The sequence below is a fragment of the Anas platyrhynchos genome, chromosome 2 (genome assembly GCF_047663525.1).
Source record: "Anas platyrhynchos isolate ZD024472 breed Pekin duck chromosome 2, IASCAAS_PekinDuck_T2T, whole genome shotgun sequence".
NCBI lineage: Eukaryota > Metazoa > Chordata > Aves > Anseriformes > Anatidae > Anas > Anas platyrhynchos.
Window position 1 is genome coordinate 1,847,100 of NC_092588.1, and position 18,817 is coordinate 1,865,916.

Consider the following 18,817-nt stretch of genomic DNA (forward strand, 5'->3'; position numbering starts at 1 on the left):
ACATAATCTGCTGCCATATACAACTTGAAAAACACTCATAAATCCCTGGTCAGACTGGAAAATCATAGTGTAGAACAAATAAACAAAAGCTATAATAACAGAATACCCTTTAAGTGATTTTATCTGCCATGCAGCCTTGGAGGTCTTCTGTTTTCAGGTTTCTTTTCACAGCTAAAAAACTACTCAACGTGTATTCAAGCAATGTTAGACCAAAATTATGTAGCAAGAACTTTAAGAAAAAAAAATAATAAATAATGCAAGACTCATAATAAAATCATGAAATGTAATAAAAATTATGAGAGATGGAAATGTTCTTATGGCATTAGTATAAAAATGCAGAATGAATCACATTTTCTACTCAAAACAAGGAACTCTACTACCAAAAAAAAAAATTACTCTTGTCCTTAAGTGAACCTTAACCCTACCCTTGATGCAAAGTTTCTCCTTGAAAGATGGGTCTTGGGCTGTGGTCTACTAGTGGTTCACAAAGCCATGGCAACTGATCCACACCCCAGAATTCACTTGGCCTGTATTCAGGAGGGCTCTGCTAGATGAACAGCTGCTTTCTGCAATATTTCCACAACCTGCTCTCAGTTCACTACCAGGTGACTCTTGAAACTTGCCAGGCTATCCTGCTAACCCATAGAAGTGGCGTTAACCCATGAGAGACATACCTGGTCAAGTGGTGGCTTGATTCTTTCCCTTATCCCCTCCTTGACTGTCTTTCTGTTGAAAATTAAAAACAAAAATTAAAAACAAAAACAAACAACAACAAACAAACAAACAAAAAACAACTCTCCTATCCTCAGACCTCTACTCTATTAGAAGCTCTTTGGGTCCTACACAAATTTGCATCCTTTGGGTGCTTTTTGTAGGACAAAATGGGCCCTACACAAAACCCTGACCTTGGTATAAGGGGGTCCAAGTATATAAATACAAATGTATGGGCTACGAGACTTAATCTGAAAACAAAAAACTAGTGTTTTTTTTCCTGGATTTAAGTAGATAATTAATTTCACTGCAGCTCACACTGTCCATATGATGGACTGGGGAAGAAATTTTTTTTTTTTTTTTTGTGAGCTGCACAGGACACAACGAATGACCAGGTTTAGACCTGTAGAGCTGATATCCATATCTGAGTTAGTTATTTTAGTTATTCATCATATTGTTCATACTACCCAAAATATAGGTATGTGAATTGCAGGCCTCTTTGCATACTTTGATTCCCAAAGCTTTCTTGGGAGTGAAATCATTCCAAGAGTTGGAACCTGGAGAGCTAAAAACCTCAGTTAAAATAATTTCAATTTGGGAAACCCTTGCTTCACTGTATATGGGTTTTGAAGTGAGCGATGTGGGCTTTCACCTTTTATGAAATATTTGCAAGTGCAAAATGAATGCAAAGAGGCTTACAGGTCAGTCATTAGATTTGTTTTTGCCAGCTGGGTTTCCACAGTGTCTTATGTTAGTTCTTATAACAGTCAGCACTACTTTTAACACTTCTTAAAACCTCTTATACTGTAGATGACAGAAACTTGCAGAAAAAGTAGCCCATCTTCTCACATTTTAGATCGTAGATTCCTTTCTTTTCCTATTTAAATTCCTTTCTTTTCCTATTTAGAGACTTCACAGCAGTCTCTTCATGATTTTTATTTTTTACATTTTTATATTTTATGTAAAAGGAACTTTGTACATATGTATATATATATATTTATATTTATCTACTAGGGAGTTAGAATGGATCTGTGGTAATAAGAATTTAGTCTGAATCAGTTCAAAAACTTAGTCCTGTGACCAGTCAAAATTTTTGAGCATCTGTATACAAGTTTCTGACCCATCAAAAGAGATACATTTCCTTTACCATTGAGAATATTTAGACCTCTCAGGGAAAAATGAATCTGTGTTTTCTCTCCCCAGATTATCTGCTGTAGCATGAATTGTGAGGAGAAGCAGAGTCCCATCACCCTACCACGAATGGAGACCACAGTGACAAGAAGAACATCTGCAGTTCTCCTTTGCTGATCAGGGATAGCCCAACAGAGAATGTGTTTCTGCTTTCATAGACACATCAGTCCTTGGAAATGGGGAGCCTTGGTAACCCTTTTGCTTGGAAATGGCTAGGAAATGGAGGTGAGGTGGCCCTAAGCCATATCTTCAGTTCTGAAAGAGCAGTGAAAAGAGGCATCGAGCTCTGAGAGATTTTCACAGTTTCTCTTTGAGCCCCTAAGCCTGACCCAACACAAAAAGCTTCATGGTCTGGGAGGAAAGGCACAGAATACCTGTGACCTGGGTTGCAAAGTGCCCTTCAGATATCGCTTCTTGTTGGACACAGGAGTGTGTTTCTGTGATCCAGCATCCTGAAATGGAAGCCCAAAGAATCAGATGAGATTCTTAGACTAATGTAAGAACATACTTTTTTTTTTTTTTTTTTTTAATCAAAGACTTCTCTTAGTGACACTGGGCTGTGGAAGGGGAGCCAAGGCAGGGAAGGTCAACGAGGAATGATTCATTAAGAGTGTTGAACATATCTGAAGAAAAGACAACCCTGGGGCTTGTTGTCTCCCTGAATTTCAGAGGTTGATGTGCCAGGAGGTGAGAGAGCTGCACAGCCCACAAATCCTTCACTGGGTGCCAAGCTGCATCAGGTCTTATTTTTTCTTGCTGCCTGCAAATGCAAGAGGGTATTAAGCCCATATAACAATTCCGTCCAGCTGCTGGGCAACCTGCCACCTAAAGAAAGAACACGGTCAATGTGCCTAACCTTATCTGACATGCTTGTCACCTTGTGGCTTTGCCAAAACTGTACTCTGCAGCCCTTCAGTGATGCAGCCTTGAAATAGAAGCAACCGATGGGTTATTTGTTTTAGCTTGGTGTCAGATGGGTCTCTTCCTCTATTTTAATTTGCTCATTGAAATGGAGCTCAGATTAGCCTGCTGGGAAATAGCTACTGGCATAAAAGGCAGCAATGAATTTCTCTGCATCAGCAAAAGGATCAACAAAGACCAAAGGATTTGCTGGAAGCAGAGAGAGCCTCATGACCCATGTGCTTTCTATCTGTTGTGGGCTGCCAGACTGACTATGGCTTAGATACCAGTGATGAGACTCCTATTGAATTTTCATGCCCACATAACTGAAGCAATCTTTTGGTGCTTCTTAGGGTGTGATGTGCAGGACAATGCAGCTGAGATAAGCCCTGAAAGGACCTGTTTCTCTCCACTGACTGCAAAGTATCTGTTGGGAGCACTAGCCCAGCTAGAGACCTCTATCCCGAATATCTTTAACATTAGAACATAAAACTTTATCCTTTTGGTATTTGCAAAGAAGGCAGACTCATATGGCAGTGGTTCAGATGGGGGGAAAATTCCCCACATACTTTATTAACAAACACACCCCTCCTCACATCCGATTTTAGAGCCATATTAGAGCAGTTGACATCCCCATTGCCAGCTGCTTCTGTGGAGAGAAGACACCTCCCATCCCATCTCATTTTCCAAGGAGAAAGAGAAATAGATTTCCAGATTCCCATGGCATCATCTCCCCCTTCATCTGGCAGCAGATTGCTGATGGTCTTTCATTCAGCAGGGCATGGACCTCCCATTCCTCATTGAACACATCTGTTTGACTAACCACAGCCTCCCTGCTCCCTCTGTCTCATGGCTAGTTCAAATCCAGTTTGCTATCCCCCCATTATTGCATTCTGTAAGGTAGATATCCCCACACGGTCCAAAGGGACCACTATCTTTTAAGTGAGGCAGCTCTCTCCCCTTGTCAAATAAAATGAAGTGATATTGCTCAATTTCTTCTCTAAATCCCCACTTCATCACTACGTGTGACTCCCTCTCCACCCAGGCCAGTACAGTGTTTATCCCTCTCACTCCTGGGAGTGATAAAAGCATTAATTTATGAGGAAAGGATTATGACTGAACTGCGGCCATGCGTGACTTGAGAATCAAGTCATCACTAGAATTGATTTTTCCTCCTTCCCTCCTGCCTGATACCCATCTCCCAGCCTAGGACTTTTGATTTATAACATTATTATTAAAAACAAATAAGTTCCTGCAATTACAATTTCAATAACCTATTGATTTTCTCAACTCTTGCTCCACGTGCTGTTCATCCACTGCTACACAGCTTGCTCTTCATTTTGAAATATGTATTCTCAAACTGATGCCTTCCTCTGGGATGAATCACCCTGACTGACAAAGCCATTAATATACTGCAAAACACAGAGGGGACACGGTGGTGGGGGATCAAGGAAAGGCAGGATCAAGGTAGAAATCACTTATGGGTTATTAGGGAGCTGCTGTCATTCTGCAATGGGTTCATTCAGTATCTGATTGGCAGTAGGATCTCAGACTATCCTGGGATGCTCTTCCCAGGAGACCTGCCAATTTTAGTGTCTTCTAATTGTTCTTTCTGGGGCAGTAGGATTACCTCCATTGAGAGTTCAAGGAGGTGAGCCTTTGGCTGAACTTTTACATGACTGGCATCATCCAGCAACAGGATAAGTCTGCATTTGCTGCAAAGTTGGTTTAGAAAGAGGTGAGTATCACCTGCATAAGGAAATCTGTTTTAGACTACAAAACAACCACATCAACAAAATCCGGTTGGGAAAACCATAAATCTCTAACAATATCTCTGGCTGTCTTGAATTTTGCCTCTACTATTGGGCATAAGCCAGCAGAGATTTCTAATAAAATATGAGAGTTAAGTCTGTTACTTTTTTGGAACACAAAAAAATAAAAAAAATAATAAAAAAAAAAGGGTACCTTACTGCAATGTAGCAGAAAATTTTATTGGCAACTGAAAATATATCATCCATGCATGAAATACTCATTTAAAATCCTGAATGTACTACTGAATGAAGACATATGTGCATAAGGGAATACGGCCAAAGCAAGAAACATCCAGAATATACAATCCACCAAGTTCTAGTGGCATTAAATCATTTTACAAATCTTAAGCTCAGGTTTTAGTTTTCTGGCTTAAGGAAGAGGCCTGGTCTACAGCATTTCTGGCAATAAATCAAAGTATTAATGAGAGAAGCATAGGAAACCTATTATTTTATAGAAACATATTTTTAAGCTTCTACATATCCTGCCCAGTAATAAAAGTCACATTTTGATTATGCCCAATTATAACTACTATGATTCAGGGCTTGGATTAAAGCACACTAAAGTCAACCAGAGTCATTTCACTCTCTGCTGTTCTTTGTATGAGGCCATATATGAGCACTTTCCATTCTCAGATGGCATTACAAACTTGAATTAATGTTCCCTATTCCTCAAATGAAAACATTTTGTTAAGGGAATGATAAGGTTGCCAAGAACACTCAGAAGGAGGGAAATGCCAACCTTCAAGTTGCCTGAACAACAGTAATAGACAGCCCTGGTGTAAATCCATTTTTATGAGAGGTTCAAAGAGAACCTTGCCCAGAAAGTTCTTAGGAAAGGCTGGAGTGAAAGCCAATTATGTTTCCTGTGTCACAAGCACAAAACTACAGCTTTTTAACTTTTTACAAAAGTCTGGCACTTTTAGTAACTTGTACTGGGGTTTTTCAACCTGGTCTCATAAACTGGCACACACCTTTAAAATAATGTTTTTAAGCACAACAACAGGGGATAAAAATATGAGAAATCATTATGAAAACTTAGTTAGACCCAAACATACCAAGACACACTTTGCTCCAAGTCCTATTCATGTCTTGATTAATCCAAGAGTTAGAAAAGGTTTGTGCTAGTGTCTGTCTTTGTAAAGTCAGCCCTGGCTGACTTCCTTTATTTGGTTGTTTTCTAAATTTGAAGATATCCAGCAATACCTGCTTCTCTCATTAGAAAATAAAAATATATATATATATACTTTGACTCTCCTGCCATTCCTTCTCTATCTCCCTTGACCCACTTCTCATTTTCCATCCATTTATTTTGATAAACTTTAACATTAAAATGATTTATCACAGAAGGAATGTAGTAGCTTGCTGAAGTGGTCTTAAGGTCTATGCAAGTAATGCTTGAATACAGTGAAATTAAGTAACAGCCTAATGGTTTCTCATTGCAGCTGTGTAAGAATGCTATTAACTCCTCTTTATAGTTTTTATTTCCAGGCCATTATTGTATACATTTCAGCTAAGCCAAAAAAAATGATGAGCCCCTTCCTAACGTGTCCTTGGAAACCTGCCAGTGAATGTGAAACCTGTGATAAGGGCAGCATCATCCTTCACAAGAGCATCTGCTTCTGAGAAGGGAGAAGTGCAGATCCCAGAGTGGTGCTAGGGAAAGGGAGATGAAAGCATGGGAAGTCCTCTACCTTGTTATCTGCGTGATGGAAAACAAGGCTTTAAAGGATGTCTGGAGGAAAGGCTTCAAGGGGAATCGGAAAAGAAGGAAGAGATTGGTCCAGGATGAAAGGATCACAGGCTGCAGCTGGCATAGCCACTCAAGGTGATGAGTGGTTGTTAAGGGATGGCTTCACCTTCTCTTTTGCTGTTCCATAGTCTTGTAGATAAGGGAAAAAAAAAAAAAAATTCACACTAAGTGGGGTGAGGACAGGTGGATTGCAGTTCCATCATCCTTGATCCATTCTGGCTATCATGAGTCCAACCAAACACTACCTCATGCATAAGCATTGGATTGCATGTGTCAGAAAGATTCATCTTTCAATTGCATTGCAGTTGGTCCATCAGGGATCCTTCTATCCCATATTTGTGGTGTTTCCTTGTCCAAAGAAACCTTCACAGATTCAGCTATTGGTGGCAAAGAAACCTTCACAGATTCAGCTATTGGTGGCAAAAACCTCTGGAGATAAAACAGGGAGCGGTATTTTCTTGTTCTGGATCCTGTCCCCCTCAAATATCTTCCCACCCACTAACATACAAGAGGATGAGATGAAAAAAGCACCATGATGGGGTAGCACAGTAGCAGAATAGCAGAGGTGCACAAGCATTTGTTTAGTGACAGGAAGAGAATGCTTCAGTTCTAAGACCAGTTTCACCCTACAGGTCTTCATGCATCTATCTAGGTTGGCCAAATGAGATAATGGTATTTATAAAGGCAAAGAGGAGCTAAATATCTCAAGAGTGATTGGGACTGTAGGGGACAGAGTAGCCCCTTGGGTAGCCTTTTCCACTGTGCAGAGTTTATGGTGAGCAGAGGTGCTGGGAGCTACACGCATAAATGAATGCTTTCATCCACTTCTACTTCCCCAAATCCTATATGTTTTAATATAAATTAAATTATGGTATATTATGCATTAAATTATACAACCATTGTCAGACTTCTGATCTTTCTGTTGCATTATGGATCTCAGGCACTGTAAGGAGTTTCTCTGAAAGTTTTTATGGGCACTAATTTTCCCCACATCTCTTCCCCCACCCCTCCTACCACACCTCTCAATCGAACAGTATTCACTCCAATTAAGATATAAAGTTAAGGCTCAGTGGCAGAATTATTATTATTACCAGCACAGTTTGTGACTCATAAAATTGCAACAACTGCTCTGCTTCATGTCAAGGGGGGGTAATTAACCAAGATCATCTATAGCACCAGGTGGTGATTCATTCAAAGCAGGAGCTAATCTGAATGTGTAGCAAAGCTCAAGTGCCCACTGGACAGCGCTATATATTTCACAGGCCATGAAATATATCCAATGTTGTGTTTGTGTGTGGTTTTTTTCTCCCCTGCAAGCCTGTAAGTTGTTTTTAATAGGGCTTTAAATATTTTTTAATTGGCATTTTATTTTTCTCTAGGAAATATGCAAAGAGGCTGTAGCAAAATGGGGCAGGACTACTCTTAAAACCATCACCCTTTTTGCAGGTTTATAGGGAGAATACCAATCCCACTCTTGTGTGCAGAAGGAGGAACTGGAGGGCAGAAAATCTGCTACATTTTAGGGAGCTGACGTGCTGTGCACCAGACCAGATTAAAAATATCCTGTCAACTGCTAAATTTTTTGAAGTTTTAGTTCCAAACATTTCAGAAACTTTTTTTTTTTTTTTTTTTTTTTTTTTAAACCATGAAGCAGGACCTCACAACATTCAGATGCCACCCACGCTCCTGCCAGAAGTGCTGTCTCCCGATCATCCAGGACCAGTGTTGATAAACACAGCTTTGAACTGTGATTCATTTTCCACCCACTGTTCAGACCTTCACCTGCCCTGATTGTGCTTTTATACCAAAATCCAACACTCAGATTAACTGTCCATTATGAGATGCACTGTGGTAAATGCTACAGTTGACTGCAATAGATGGTACATGTTTAGGATTTTTTTTTATTATTATTATTATTTTTTCCTGCTAAGATCAAAAGAGAAAAAGGATGAGCAGAAAGAATTTAATATTGGGTATAAGGAGTGTGAGACACCCAGTAGGGTGACTTCCATGGACTTCCCTTTCCTCTTATTTTCAGAGTACAAAAGACTTTCAAAAAGACTTCTCACAAACAAGCAAAACTTTATAGGCATGCCTTAAAAAAGAGTTTGTTGAAATCCCCTCCAGCACTTGTAGGGTTTTGGGTTACATGAGCAGAGCAAAATATTGTTGCTAGAATCCAGAGATTTTTCCTGGGTAAAATCACACCCTAGAAATCCCTGTATGGATTCCCACCTCATAGATCAGCCAAAGGTGTGCAATGCAGACGTACTCCATAACACTTATGAATAATATGGAGTGATTTGTTGTAGATCTTGTCAGTGCTGGGGGCTGGATTCAGGTGCTTTACAATAGGTAAATTCCATTTTGGACACCTGAGGGTATCTGAGACATGGATTAAGCTGATATGAGACAGGACCCTCTGGTTAGGTAACTGGGAGATAGGGAACATCCCAAGGGCATCTCTTTTCCCTCTGGGTACCCATGTTGAGGCAAGTGAACGATGCCGTTATAATGATGTCATTAGACATTCTTAAAAACCAACACATCAGCAACATAGAGTACCTGGCCTTTTACTCTTTTGTAATCCAAGTTAAATTAAAGTTAGAACACATTAAAGGTCCAAAAAAAACCCAAAACAAAACAAACAAACAAAAAAAAACAGTTGCAAAATTTTATAAAGACACAAAGACACAGGTGTTCAGAAATGAAAAATATACCCAGCATGTACCAGGTACTATCGAGCTGCATCCCAGAAGGGCATAGCATTTCCCCATGAATGCAAGTTATGAACTAGGGGAATCCACACTCTGGAGGGGTGTCAGCTCCTTTGCTATTCTCAGGATCTGGCACAAGTGATCCCCCTTTTTATTACTCTGTCTGGGGAGTATTATGGTTTAAAACTTCTTACCCTGGAGATTTTTAGATTTCAAAGATGTCAGGAAGGAGCATGAACATCCTGTGGCCAGTTCTCTTTTTTCACTTCCACTTTTAGAAATGTTCACGTCCCTTGACAGTGGTAAAAGGCAGTTGGGGGATTAAAAAGAAACTGGTCATGGATTTAGTGAAATCATTTGCAAAATGTTCCTCCAGACTGAAGAAAAACACCATTCCCCACCTAGGACAGCAATGTCCAAACCTTTTGGAAGCTTATTCATGCACTAAAATTTATATATTTCTGTGCACATGAATGCACTAGCATACCCTGTGGGAATGTGTACATCAAGTAATGCCTATAGATCATTGCTGCCCTTTCCTGCATTGCAAGATTTGCAACTTGTGCGCTCAACCCTAGGCTGTTTTCTAGCTTTAGTCCCAGGGCAGCCCCATGGTTGGTTAGGGGAGGTGAAGAAATGGCAGCGGATCCACGATACTTGTCAGGAAAGGTGACTTCACTTCTGAGCTGAGCTGTGACTTCCGTGCAGCCTTTTCACCCCTCCTGCACTTTGACTTGGTTGTTCACTTACCACGCTTTGTTAATTGCTTTGAAAGCTGTGATGAAAGGAGCTACCTGGATGCAGGCTGTCACTGGTGATTTATGTTATGTGTTAAATGCATTGGCTTTTAACTCTGTGCCGCAACTTCACACCTCTACCCTTCATCCCCATTCAATAGCTTGGCAGAGTAGGAGAGAGGCTTTAAAAAGTACAGTTGGTTTTATAGCAATTTCATCAACACCCAGGGATAATAAACAGGTGATTGACTTTTGGCTTCTCTCCCCTGCCCTCAAGCTGCCTCTGTGCTCCACTAACATTGGTATTTCTCTCTTAGAAGAGCATCAGCTGGGGATAAAGGTCACAGGTTTCGGAAGATGACCACTTCCATGAACACCACTGATCATGGCCAACACTTAGGGGTTGCTGTTGTCTGACACATCATACTAATCCACCCCTTTGCTTTCCAAGGGCTTTTCTGGAAGGGTATATTTCTTAAGCTAAGCCAGAGCTACCACTTGTTACATGACCCAGAATAGGCACGTCAAGGATCTGATGATCCTCTACCATCAGGAAATCCAGCACGTGATTTCATGCACTGGAAATTAAAAGTTAAGAGATCTGGAAGAGTCTAAATGAGTAGAACTCAGAAAGACCCCTGCAGTGAATAGATAGGCAAGAAATGACTTTCCTGGAGCATATTTCATCTCCCATTAATGGAAATGAGGCAGTGCTCTACTGTGTAATCATTTGTATTTCCCCTGTACACCCAGTTTGATGGGTATCTCAGTGATCAGTTTAGCTAGTGAGCAATTAAAGACTAATTTACATCTTCACACGAGATTAAAATGTTGGATGGATTAATTTTTGAAAGCTGCTACCTTTCATGGAAGACAACATTAACTGATTGGACATACACACAGCATTTCTACTTACTGAGAGAGGAGCTGCCATGAAACTCAAGAAAATCTCTGCTTCACTCAGCACACGTATCCCAGGTGATAAATGCTTTCATCAGCTCCTCTAGGTAAAGATAATGGCTGTTGCATGGCTTCATTCCAGTGAAACCTTAGCTACCACAGAACATAGAGTTTATTATACACATAAGTTTCAGTGAAGCAATTTTCATGCTGACCTGCATTAAATATATTGATTCAGGTATACATGGCAGCACAAGGAATAGAGCTTCTCTTCATGCATGCCTATGTTGTCTTAAAGAGCAGGGAATCAACCATCAACACTGGGATTGAGGTGGGTGGAGAATCCCCAGATGTTACTCATTTGCATAGGGAAAAGTGTTAATCTGTCAACAGTGAAATGGCAGGTGGGAAAGAGACAGTTTTTTCCTTGCAAAAAATATTGGGCAGGATTATTTTTTAATATGCTGCAACACCCAGTGGAGCTCTGCCCAGAGAAAACATCAAAACTCCATTTACAGGGCTGAAAAGGCTGCTTGTTTTGTCAACGAAGCAAGAAGAGGAAGAAGGAGGAGAGGAGGAAGAAGAAGAAGAGAAAGAAAGATAAGATATCAATATTATATATATATACAGAGAGAGAGAGATGGAAAGTACAAGTTTCAAAATGATTTACGTGCAGATTGATCTCACCTGCTTCTGAGACTCAGGAGGATTCCTAGTCCACGATCATTTTTATTATTTTATATTTTTGACCTAATTTGGGATAAGCAAAATGTAAAATACACAAATTTCTTGTCTGTCAGGTAACTGATGGGTTCCTAGCAGTAACTGGGACTTGTTACTTGTGTTTTAAACGTATACACACACAACCACAAAAAGCAGGGGCCCAGGACTCTCTCTCCCTCTCTTTCTCTCAGAGGCTCTTTTTATAGCCCAGTATATTAAATATACTGCATTTTAAACGTATATTTTTCTGAGGCTGCCAATTTGTCACAACCTCCATTCCATCAAGAGAAGTTATATCATTTTTTGCTCTGCAGGCTAAGCAGTTTCAGACCATCTTGGTGCCTGGATGAAAGATGTTCCCTCTGAGTCAGCAGCGTGCTGTTCCAGCATTTTGCAAGGGGTTTTCTCCTATTGGCAAAGCCAGGTAAAATGTGGTCCGGGCTGTCTGGGGCTGTCTGCCTGCTGAGTACATGCAGCTGTCTTTGTTTGATGGGTCTGGGAATGCTGCCTCTGAATATCAAGCTCAGGGTGTTTTAAACACTAGCTCAGCATGTGGAATTGGAGGGACTTTTGGATGCACCTACTGTACTTGGGTTCGTCCCAAGCAAACTTGCTTGCCAACATGAACAAAGCAGAGCATTGCTGAAACGTAGGCCCTCTTGGCTCATCATCACTGAACATTGAATCTTAGGGGTCCCTATCACAGCTGAGCTCTGGAGACAGGACTATCACTTGGGTCCTTAGTGAGCAAGATGGACCATTGAACACCTCCAGGCTGGGGATTCAGAAGGTCTCAGTTCAGCCCTCAGTTCCAAGTGACTGGGTAAACCATTTAATTGCAGCAATCAGTGAGATAACACACCCTTTATTTGTACAGATGGTTAGCTTAGAAGCAATAATACCCTCTACGAGGGGGGTGCAATCTGTTGAAGTCCTTACCACCAAGATGATGTAGATGATAAAACGTTTGCTTTTGGTGCTTGTATTAAGAGCAAGTTTCTTTCTGTTCATGTATGTGGGTGTTTGTGTGAAGAAGACTATGACAAGTCTGTGTGACCCCCTGATGACAAAACTTGTCTCTAACAGTTTGGACCCCTTCTTTCCTTCCAAGATTTTCATGAAGGGTAGAGAGCAAGAGGGAAATGAGGACATACAACAGGCCAACAAACCAAATCTGAAATTCCCAATATGCTTTAAGTACAAAATAGCAATGTTAATGACTCCTTAGCAATAGATTGGGAAACTAATTAGCATATCATTTGCAGAACGGAGCACCACTTTTCATTTTTCTGGTGTGGTTAGGGCCTGCGATGCTATCAATGCTCATGTCTAATCTAGTTAGAACTGTAATAACTCTTGAGAAGCAATGATTTAAAAAAAAAAAATTACATGTAGATTAAGAGAGACCAGTAGCTCTCAAGGTTGTGTGATTCTTTTTCTGGGTGTTTCTAATTTGCCCGTTAAGAATCTGTGTATGTGTGTTTGAGACTTTCTCCACACATTAAAAGTTTAGTTTATTTTTTTGTTTGTTTGTTTTGTTTTTGCAGATATGGTCATAAATTATCCAAGTTTTTAAAGGGACAACACTTTGGTCCACAATGGAAATTTCTTTCCAGACCACCTTGGTAAGTGCTGACATGGAACTCTGATATTCTTCCTGCTACATTTGGTGTTGCTCTTGTGTATTATTGGGAAAAGTCAGTTCCTGAGATCAGAGTGGGATGTATGGCTTGAAATAAATTCAGTATCCTGAATTCATGCTTATCTATGCAGCAAAACTCATCTCAGACTTAGGTATGGTATGGCAATCTTCAAGAAGTAAAATCAGGTAGTTGTAGACTACTCAGTTTCATATGGAACAGCAAGTAATAAAAAACAAACAAACTTATTTTTGGAAAGTGTAGAATAAAATGAATTAAAAGCTTTAGGAATAGGATCCCAAACCCATAATATTTCCAAGTAGCAGACACTTCACTGGTATATTATAAAGACAGGGAATAGAGAAGGTCATATATTTCACTATTTTGCTTTTGAGATATATGGATTACAGTCAACATCTGCCTTTCTCAAAAAAATTCTAAATACACATAAAGCACAACTATACCTCCACCTTTATTTTAGTAAACAGGAAATGAGAAAAATCGTTCCAAATTCAGATTCCTCTCCAAAACAACCTGCAACCTAAATCCTCTCTCCTCCCAGACAGCTGTTCTCACTGTTTTCTTGCCCAAGCATCATAAGTTACTACTTTTCATGTGGACCTGCAGAGAACCACTAACTCACTACAGCTGGTAGAAAAGCAGGGAATTTCTCTGTGCTGAGGAACTTGTCTCTTTATTGGCACAGACTTTAAAGCAAATGTAAATCTGGTCCTCAAGGTTCAAGAGCATGTGACATCAAATCTGAGTCCCCGAGCTCATCTCGCAGCTTGTCTGCCCCCATCTTCTGCTCCATCCATGTTGCTCACAACCAGATTGTCAACCAGTGATGCTTACACTTAGGCAGCTGGGCTGAGACTGAGATGTGTCTCAAGATGAAGGATAATCAGCTGGGAGGTGATACATCATATTGGAGACTCCCAAATCTTGGCCCCTGAAGGATGCTTTGATTTAAATCAGCTTCTTACAGCTGTTCATAGGTCATTGAGATGTGAAAGAGACAGAGTGATCTTTCCATTACCTTATCCCATCTTGCCTCTTTAAACAAAATGACAACCAAAGGTAACAATTCTAGTTCAAAAAGCCTCACAACATCAGTTCTTTGGAGGCTATGTTGAGGAATTTTCACTTCCTGATTCCCTCCACTGTAAGCATTTGCAGTGTTGCAGATAGGGTGCTGGGCCGGACCGAACTTTCCTCTGCTATGATCTTTCTTATCTCCTGACATAAAGACTTTCTTACATATTCCCTCAAGCCTCCCAAATGTGCTGCACAGGGAGATGTGATAAAGGTAAATTTTGCTGCAGGAAACTTTATGGACAGCACACCTTGTCCCAGGCAGGTCTGCTGTCTTGCAGACAGGGTTCAGGAAGTCATGGAAATGCCTCCAGGTGCATTTCTTTAGGAGAGTATGGGAGAAGTTGCAGATCTACACCTGCAGTTATTAATACCAACTACATTTCAATTTCCATTTAATGGGGAAGGAAACACCCTGCTGTCACTCAGCTTTGCCTTTGATTAGCTTTTTCTTTAAAAGATAAATAAGTGGAAATACTAGATAGCCAATGTGAAGAAAATGATAAAACATCCTGAAAAGTCAAATGCATCAAAGTGTCATCCCTTCACATTCCTTTCCATGGACCCTAATTCTGATCTCAGCTTTGCAGGAGTATTACGCTGCTGAATTGGTGTAGTTTAGATGTTTCTTATTAGTAAATCAACTGTATTAAAATCAGCCAGATGTTGATAAAGGTTTGGAACAACAACAAAAAAAAGTGAGAAAAAAGTGAGAAAAATTCACCCTCCACAGTGACCTGTGACTGAACTAACTAACCCTACTGCGGGGGACGATTTTTAGGCTTGCTGCAATGCTCTTTGGTCCCAGAGTGGGATCTCTGTGTCATATGGCCCTGTGCTCCTTGGGTCACTTTTTACATGCCCAGTCTTTTCTGTCTTTTTTCGGGCATCCAACATGGGTCACTGACAAGGGCAGGATGTGGAGCCAGGTGGATCTTTGGTCTGGCCAAAATTTCTGTCCCACTCTCCATTGTCCAGTGCAAATATATGCACTGAGTCAGAATGATTTACAATCAGCCCATGCTTTACAGCCTTGTAGCTTGACCTGGATGTCATCGCTGCAGCTGCGTTGGAGAAAGCCCATTGCAGTTCCACTGCAGTCCCTCTGACACAGAAAGGAGAGGAGTAAAGGCCCCTTGTGGCTCTCAGGGATCTGAAGTGTATAGACTGGTGTCACAAGAATCTTTGTGGGTTTTGCATTAAAAGCCAAGAGATGCAGTTTTGGAAGACAGAAATTCCTGGGAGAGCATCCAGCAGAGTGCAGGCGAATTTTAAAAATCGCTTGACAAAATCTCCTAAATTAAATTTGTTATTTAAAACCTCATGGAAATAAATTAAACTGATAATCCATGCATTAAAACCAAAGTAAATCAGACTCCTTGAGAAGCACTTTCTAAAGGAGGAATCACAGTATTATATCTCTAATCTGTGAGTTATCGACTTGCTGGTGCAGTAGAGCTGCAAAAGCATCAGACCACGGAGCAATTCTCTGTTCTCCAGCTCCCCATCTGTAAGACGAGTTTCATCCCCAGCTTGTCCAGTGTTCTGTGTGTCTTCTCCAGACCAAAGGTTTTTCTTTAAGCCCTCTGGAATTGTATTGACTGTAGAAAACTTGACTTATTGTACAAAGTCCCACTCACCAGAGTCTCTGAATGTCCCCAGGGCACCAGCTAGTATTTTCTTCAGATTAAATAAATTCTGGTTGAGGCAACAATAGGTTTCAATAGACTGCGGGGGTGATACAAGCTCTGTTATAGTTCCAAGTGATTTTACTTGAAAGTTGAGTAGGGCAGAGAAAGATCAATCTGTTCAAAGCTGATTTGGCAGTTTTAAAATTCATTTGAATTCAGATTTGAAACACAAAAACTCATTGGTACAACTCTGCCAGAAGTTATGGGGACCCTGACAAGCTGCCCACAATCTCTGGACTGTAAAAACTTGGGGAAAAAAAAAAAAAACACTCGTGTAATTTCTGGAGACGGCTGTCCAAAAACCATGGGACATGGAAGAATGAGCTCACAGTATGAATGCAACAGCAGTGAGTGGCCATGCCAGTCTGCACTAATAAAATATTATAGTCTGCTTTATCTTGCCTGGTACTTTGCCCAGACCAAAGATACAGGCAGCTCCCTCCCACATTCCCACCGGGAGACCAGCACAAGTCAGTCCAAACTGCAAGTAAATCTGAGTTGGTAAATAAGGGTGGCCACGTGTCCTGGAGTGACCAGTCTTGCATTGGTGGTATCATGTTATGCTTTTTGCTTCTGATATTATTTTATTTTGAATGTTCAGCCAGGACACAACATTTTCTCTGTCCCTCCAAGCTCTGGAAACTTTCACACTCCCTCTTGTGTGGTGGGAATATAGGTGTGGGAATATGTGATGGGAATATTATGAGTCTGCCTTTGCTAATTTCTGAATTTGTAATACTATGTGCTTCCAAAGATAACTTTTACTCTATCAGGAGCTATGCTTTCCCCTCTAACCTTCCCAGGACTGCTGTCTCCCCAAAACTAAGGGGCTTCACGTGTTTCTCCATCTCAGAATTTCCTGGCGAAGGATGGCAGAGAAGTGGACTTGCTGTTTGAGCTGCTGTATTTGGTCACATTATGCTTCGTGTTGCTCACTAAATATGGTTCAGTGGTCTGTTAAAATTAATTTCATATTAATTGTTTTAAAACCTACAGCATCCTGCGCTGCCTTGGGTGAGCGATTGCCTTTCTCTGCTGGGAAATAATTTTGGCATTTCATTTGGAAAAAAGTAATTAACTGCATGGGTATGCTTAGTTGAGTAAGTCATTACAATCTCTGACTTATGCAAATGAGATTGTTGAAGTATAATTCCGACTGAGATAACTCCACACATACATAAACTTTTAATTTGCACAGTCCGGCAGAATATTTGTATGCAAATAAAAGCTGTTCATGGGTTAATTTATAAATCTCAATTGCATAATCAATTCTTAATGAGCAGAAAGCTTGTGATGCAACTGAGCGGCTCGGTGAGTTCCCAAGGATCTTTCTTGGCATGTCAGCTGATGGTTAACATGATGTATCCACTGGTTCAGACATCCCCATGCTCATTTTACAGCTGCTGTAGCATGAAACATGCTTTCAGGGTCATCCTCCTCATATTCTGACTGCCTTGGTTATGATGTTTATTATATATGCTATGAAGATACAGGTGGCCATGCCCATGGATTTCAGTAGTTCATTACTGGGTTCTAAGTAACCATCCAGGATTTCTTTGCTCCAAAAATTTTAAACTTTTAAGTATCAGTTATTTTTTTTTCCCCCTGTTTGATCATATTCGTTCAATGTGTCTTTTTTGCTCCTGAAACACAGCATTATTATTTATATTTCTTGACCAGTTTAAAGTAAAGAGATGGATGCCAAGACTAAACATAGAATGAGCTACGAAATTATTTTACCTTGCTACTTAATTGTTTTCCCCAAATACTCTTTCATTTACCTTGAAACTACTTGGGAACTTGGAGAAAATAATATTTGGGGGCAAATTCTTAAAACAAGAGAACAGATGGAACAGATGTTCCTGCTTTGTTCTGTACAAATGATGCTATATGGACATTGGCATTAGGTCGGATGGCTCCCTGTCCCTTTCCAATTTGGAAAAAAATCTATTTTACAACAGGGGCCTGAGTTAAACCAAAGGTCTGATATCTCTGGAGAAATTTCTGGGTTTGGAAAAACCTATACTAGTAGGGCAAAAGATTTGTGTAGGATTTGATATACCATTCTCTGGGGCAGTGATTTGTTGGGACTTAATCTTTTTCTGCCTACAGTGTAATCAGGAGCTTGCATCCATCTTATCCTCTTGATTGATGGACATAAGTCCGAATACGAGAAGTGATGAGCCCTTGGATGGTGAGGGTGGAGAGATGGGGAGTGAGGGAATTGTGGATGGCAGTGACTGAAGCTCGGATATCTCCCTGGGAGAGCCAATCTCCTCTGACAAGCCTGATTAAAGAAGAAATGGTTTTGGAAGCATGAGGTCAGTGACTCCGACCAAGCTGCTACTTCATTTAGAGAGCCAGCTCATCTGTGCGTTTGCACTGAGGCTCTCGTAACAGTAGAGAGCTGTTAACAAGAGATGTTTAATCGTCTCTGGCTGACAGGGAGCTGCCAAGACACTTGGCAGCTCAGAAAGCCTTTCTGCACTCCCAGAAAGACAGGTCTTTGCAGATGCTGAGGTTTCAAAAGGAGCAGTTGTTCCCAGCAGTCAACAGACTTGATTTTCAATTTGTGCTTCTTTTGAACGCAGCAGACCATCTGCCTTGCATATAGACCAGGTCCACAAATGACTGGGTCAGAATTAATACTTGGGGTCATTCAAACCTCTGACAGCTCTGAATTGTTTAGTCTTAGGTAAATGAAAGAGGGAAAAATAAACATTATCAGCAAAAACATCCTTTGGCTCTGACTGCAACTTCTGAGTTGAGGGGGGTCTACCTTCAGGAGAAGAACCTACTTTGCCTGTATGCAAAGATGGGTGCAAGGCTTTCTCTGCAGTCAAGCACTGTACCCTAATTACTGAACTACCATTTTATTTTAGTTTAGTTTAGTTTTGTTTTGTTTTTATTTGGGGAGTAAAGATTCACCTAAAGAAATAGATATCTGAGGT

General features: G+C 40.5%; 2 long non-coding RNA genes across 3 annotated transcripts; one reads left to right on the forward strand and one right to left on the reverse strand.

Annotated features, from left to right (window-relative positions):
• Positions 1-674: 674 nt before the first annotated feature.
• Positions 675-11,009, reverse strand: LOC119716168 (uncharacterized). The gene is made up of 3 exons (XR_005263944.2): positions 10,734-11,009; positions 2,277-2,354; positions 675-726 (listed from the first exon to the last, which is right to left on the reverse strand). It is a non-coding gene; the product is annotated as an uncharacterized lncRNA (long non-coding RNA).
• A 721-nt stretch (positions 11,010-11,730) lies between these two features.
• LOC106015895 (uncharacterized) lies at positions 11,731-18,602 on the forward strand. Of its 2 annotated transcripts, none has more exons than XR_001188219.5 (3): positions 11,731-11,864; positions 12,988-13,065; positions 17,979-18,602. It is a non-coding gene; the product is annotated as an uncharacterized lncRNA (long non-coding RNA). The 2 variants fall into 2 exon arrangements; XR_011807157.1 differs by lacking the exon at positions 17,979-18,602 and adding an exon at positions 16,670-17,219.
• The last annotated feature ends 215 nt before the right edge of the window (positions 18,603-18,817 follow it).